Raw genomic sequence first — 6,000 nt, forward strand, 5'->3', positions numbered from 1 at the left:
AGCAAAAATGCTTCCTTCATGGTATTGCTCCAAATAAGCTTTTTGGCATCCATAGTTTAGCATTCATAGTTTATAGGTTTTGTCAGTTTTACCAGGTGTCCCCCAAATTTAGTCGTGGCATATTCCCACCTGATAAGTCACCTCCATCACACAATACTACCAAGCTGAGAGGGTGAAGGCTAGTATGTGCTTGCTCCAAGACATGTGAAGCCAGCCATCACATCTTTTCAATCTGCTGGTAATGCAACATGCTCAGAGTAGATGCCCACATTGGCTGGCTTTGTACTGGGTGATGGGGGAGATAGAGGGCCATGCTACCCACCCAGACTGCTCTACACTTGTGCCTACAATTGAATGTCTTTATATATACACTTAGATTCAGGAAGGGCTGAAAAAGAGGGTGATGTGTTAGAGGTAAATGTTTTCAGCTCCTTGGTGTTACAGAAATAGGCTAGTTAATGCTAGACCAGACATGCACCTCTAATTAGCTCTAATTGTTTGTTGGTCTCATTAGGAATTGGCAAGAATACAGATAAAGATGGGTGCAAAACAAAATTAGATGCATACACACAAAGGGAATTGAGAGAGTGGATGAACTGACAATGATGTGCTCTCAGAAAATCGAATACTATGAAAATAACTCTGATTCTACAAAAAGTCACATATGTTTATTTCTTGGGATTTAATTTATAGTGTGAGGTCAAAAATAGAGAAAGGATTATTCATAGGGATGAACCAGTACCATCTTTTACCTAGAAATCCTGATGTTTGTCTTTTTAAATTTAAAAAAAATTAATTAATTATATGAATTGTTTATTTTTTTAATAATTTAATTCTATGCCACAGACAAGACATACTAAATTTTAAAAAATGGCATTTACTGATTGGATAACTTCTCATTAGAATGAGTTTTAAATGCTTATATGAATTTTATCTATTTAAATCCTTGCTGGTCATGCCGCTTAAAATACTGGCATGACAGATTTTGCAATGAGCATGAAAGTGTGAAATAACTGCACACCATTGACATGTTGCTTGCTTCAATTAAGCTCCATCTACTGGCCCATATACAAGCTTCTCTCACTAGTATGGGTGCATGACAGAATTTGCTTCATGGACACTTGTTTCTTTATGTTACAGTACTGGTGCCAATACTGTGTATCAGTGTAGATGCAACACTATTTATTTATATACGCTGTTATGTAAAGTGTAATATTTTTACATATGAACGATCCATTTACCTTGCAGGTGCAGTGGCTTATGGACCTTCAGTGCTACTACATACTGTATAGCTGAATAATCAAAGGGTTGCAAAGGGTTCTATATTGCACCAAAAAGGGTTCTTCTACTGTTATAAGCTTTACATCATAACATTAGCAGAACCATTTTTGTTTTTTTTGTTTGTTTGTTTGTTTTCTTTTTACAAAAAGGTTCTATATAGAACCATGTACAACACATTCTCCATCAATCTAAAGAACCCTTTAATCAATCGTCCTTTGAGTGGTTTATATAGAACCATTTTCTTTACTAAAGAACCCTTGAAGAACCATCTTTAAGAGTGCAGCCCAGTGTCAGACAGAAAGAACATTTCTGTGTTTCAGAAATGTGGGTATCATCAGTGCTTCTAGATCTCTGAACAACTGCATATATGCTAAAAAAAGAATGGTTCTGTGTCGGTCAATTATGTCACTATCTTATTTTTATTGTTACAATTTGCAACAATTATTGTGACAGATACTGTATTTCGTGCAATGTGATGTTGCATTTTGCCATCCTTATCTTACTGTTTTGAAACCCTGCTTAAATAACATTCCCCCCATGTCTCTCTTAGTCACTTCTTCGCTCGCTCATATAGAGCAAGATAAATCAGAGAGAAAGACTTTCAGAACAGAAAACCAGTGAAAGCTGACTGAGAACAAACAGTTCTTTAATATTACAACACAAATCGATTTCTCGCTCCTGGGTAACTGAGCAGCAGTTGTGTCTTTTGTTCATATGAGGGAGTGAGGGATTGAGGGAGGGAGGGAAGTATGGTATCCATTTCACATCGAGTAGTTGGTGTATGAAAGAAGAATGTGAACAATTTATGCACCTTATGCACCTATGTACGTTCTGTCAAAATCCCAAAACTTGCTTTTCATAGCAGATATCTCTCTCTCTCTCTCTCTCTCTCTCTCTCTCTCTCTATATATATATATATATATATATATATATATATATATATATATATATATATATATATCTGCATATCTGCTAAATTAAGAAAATTAACAGTTTGGAGGAAATAAAAATCAAACAGCTGGTAAAAATAAATTAATTACATAATGGCATAATAGGCCAATATCTTATTTGCTGTTGTGGAGATTGCATAGTTAGCTAACAGCTACAGGCATTAGGCAACAGCAACACCTTGATTTTATAACCTGTCTGCCCCTTGTCTTTGAACAGTGTATTGTCTAGATAACAACCTAATGAGTATAGATTGATCTCATCATATCAAAGTTGACATTTGTCTTTATGACAAATGACGCCCAGTAGAATGTTTATGTCCGTCTGTGTCCATTGTCATGAAAGGCCTATGTGTTGTGTATCTTTTTTTTTGTGTAACCTTTTTTTCTTATCTACTAAATTTATAGGCCACTGTAACATATATGTTTCTGTCATACAAGCCACCAAATCCCAATAGACAAGCTGTCAAGCTGAAGAATCCAACATGGTTGTACCTGGACTTCAAACTGCACATAATATATTATGTGTGAATCATAGTTGGGTGTGTTAAAACTTTTGTTGTTAAACACATGAAACAGCAATTCTAAAAAGGTTAGCCATTCCCCTTCATCCTCCTCTGACTTTGCGTCCTTAGAGATGCTCTTTCCACCCATATTAAAATACAATGTGTGCGTTCATCATTCAAATGTAATAGCTTCCTGTGAGCACTGCCACTGCCCCACTTAACCTGTCATATGGAGTTAGGTGCTACATGCACACGTAATTTCCTTATAAAATATGAATGTGATCTGTTATTTCGGGTAAAGCAGTAGGAGCAGAGGCAAAGAAGAACTGATGCATTCAGAAGGGAGGTTGCAAAAAGAGAAGGAAGTCAAGGAAAGAAAAAAGAGGTTGAGAGAATGAAGATAAGGCAAAAGAGGGAACAAAAATATAAGCACAAAGGAAATGAATTTTGACCACAATTGGATCATAGTTATCTACTGCAGCTCATGAACTACTGTGTGGGAGCTATTTTCACTCTGTTGCCTCTTTGATTTTACAACAGCGTTTTCCTTCCTCGTCATTTATTCATCTTATTCATCCAGCTTGGCAAGAATAGCAAGGCCCTTTAAATTAAACAATACTTCAGCTGAAACGGACAAAGATGCTTCATCAACAAACTCTAAACAAACAAAAGAGACAGTTTAGAGGGTGCACTTTGTCTACTGGATAAACAATAATGATCTACATAGAAACAAGTGTATAATATAACATACCTCTGTGTGAAGACCTTTTCTAGAAGTGAATAGTTTAGATCAAAACAGTCCAAAAATAACAAATTGTCTAAATGAAAGAATTTAAAGCACAGGTACTATTAAATGCATATTATTTAAGCTATTAGATAGGGAGCAAGAGAGAGAGAAAACATCTCATATAAGAAATTGAAAATTTAGCTTGCTGTTGGATTAGAGTAGAATAGCTTTAGTGTTACTGCACAAATACAAAAAAAAAAAAACGAGGTATGTGATTTCCCACTCTACTACTATGTACATAGTAAACATGTAGAAGATGAATAATAAAAATATAGTATAAATGTAAACATGTTTAGATTCTTTATGCTAGGAAACAGCCGCATATATAGCAGATAAGCAATAGCAAGCTATTTGCAGATCTACACTCACCGGCCACTTTATTAGGTACTAGTAAAAAGTTGAACCCCCTTTTGCCTTCAGAACTGCCTTAATTTTTCATGTCATACTTTCAACAAGGTGTTGGAACCATTCCTCAGAGATTTTGGTTGGTTATTTGAGTTACTGTTGCCTACTCTCACATCAACAAGGCATTTTCGTCCACACAACTGCCGCTCGATATTTTCTCTTTTTCTGACAATTCTCTGGAAACCCTAGAGATGGTTGTGCTTGAAAATCCTAGTAGTTCAGCAGTTTCTGAAATACTCAGACCAGACCATCTGGCACCAACAACCATGCCACGTTCAAAGTCACTTAAATGACCTTTCTTCCCCATTCTGATCCTCGTTTTTCACTTCAGCAAGTTGTCTAGACCACCTCTGTATGCCTAAATGCATTGAGGTGTACCTAATAAAGTGGCCAGTAAGTGTATAAATAAGACACTATGTAGTGCAGTAAGAACATGAGATGTGTGCACCTGTGTGAGTTGTAGGTAGAATATAGATAAAGAACAGTGGTAATAGATATAGAGGTAATAGAAGAAGAAATGAGGAGCCACCTAACAATTAGTAGTGCGATCAATAATACTTCCTGTGCTGCTGAGAGTCCCAGCTGACACCAGGGAACGTATTAAAGTGTGCTTTGCTGAATGTGTGTGTGTGTGTGTGTGTGTGTGTGTGTGTGTGTGTGTGTGTGTGTGTGTGTGTGAGTGTGAGTGTGCATGCAAATGTCTGTACAAAATATATAGAACATTTGAGAGATGTCTGGGTTCCATTTAAAGTATCCATTTAAAGAGACCAGTATAATAGCAGCCCACAGTAGTGTATGTGCCTTATCTTTAAAATGAGGGGTGGAGGTTAAAAATGTCTTATTATTATCATTAAATAATAATTAAAGACTAGTGTTAGATACTGTGCCAATAGCAATGCCGACAGCATGGTGAAAGCAAGATTTGGAATCCTGGAGATACAACAAAATATGATTAATATGAAAAATGGCACATTTAAAGTTGTGACGGGCAAATGAGGTGAAGCAGTGAACTTTTAAGAGCGCTTAAAATTACTAGCTGTGCCCCTATCTGTATTGTACAGTTGACTGACCTCAGACAGTCATTGTAACACATTTTCCAATTCTAAGAGTAAACCAGCTAACTCAAAGCTGAGGGCAGTAATCTGCCAAGCTGAAGAAACTGCCCATTTGCCCATTGGCTTCTGTTATGAGTTTTATTTATTATTATTATTATTATTATTATTATTATTATTATTACTATACATTTTTTAAACAAATTTCCTGTATCATCTCGTTAGATTTAACATGTTCTGTTTAACTTTAATTAATCTAATGAATTTTGGTTGAAAAACACAGATACAATGTAAGCATGATAAGAATTTGATATGTGATTTGTAAAGCCAGTTATGTACCACATAAATCTTCATGGTACGCACAATGTATAATGATATTTGCTATATAATTTGTTTCATACAATACAATACACCACCTATATAAGCACACGTTTTTTATTTGGATACATTTTATCATATACTTTATGAAGTACAAGAAATAAAATCAAAACCTGACTGACTTTCCAGTAGTAGGACAATGATCCAAAGCACGCCTCGAAATCGAAAACAAAAATGGTTCACTCATCAGTTTTTCCATGGCCACCCCAGGCCCCTGACCTTACCCCCATAGAAAACCTGTGGGATGAGCTGAAGAGGAGAGTCCACAGTGTGAGAGTCCATAGGCTCTAGAGAAGTTCTGTATGGAGGGATGGTCTCAGATCCTTTGCCACATGTTTTTCAGTCTCATTAAGCATCATAAGCGAAGACTCAGAGGTGTTATCTTTACAAAGGGAGGTGGCACAAAGTAAAATAAAGAGGTACCAGCACACACAGATTTGAAAATGTTTCCTGATAAGATTTCTTTTTTTTTAAATCATTGTGCTTCAAAAAAGGTTAGAATTATGTTAATATTATGAATGAAAGATCAAAAGTATGGGTGATAATGGGCGAATTTTAAAAAGGCTATGAAAAAGGCTATAAGTGATAAAATTATGAGTACAGTGATTTTTTTATTCAGTGTCTGCAAAAATACATTGAGAAAT

General features: G+C 35.8%; 1 protein-coding gene across 1 annotated transcript in view; it reads left to right on the plus strand.

Moving 5' to 3' along the window:
• The window catches only part of trpc5a (transient receptor potential cation channel, subfamily C, member 5a), a 58,410-nt gene that overhangs the window by 29,309 nt on the left and 23,101 nt on the right, over nucleotides 1-6,000 (plus strand). The window lies entirely within an intron of this gene.

Source organism: Pygocentrus nattereri, chromosome 12 (genome assembly GCF_015220715.1).
Source record: "Pygocentrus nattereri isolate fPygNat1 chromosome 12, fPygNat1.pri, whole genome shotgun sequence".
NCBI classification, from domain to species: Eukaryota; Metazoa; Chordata; class Actinopteri; order Characiformes; family Serrasalmidae; genus Pygocentrus; species Pygocentrus nattereri.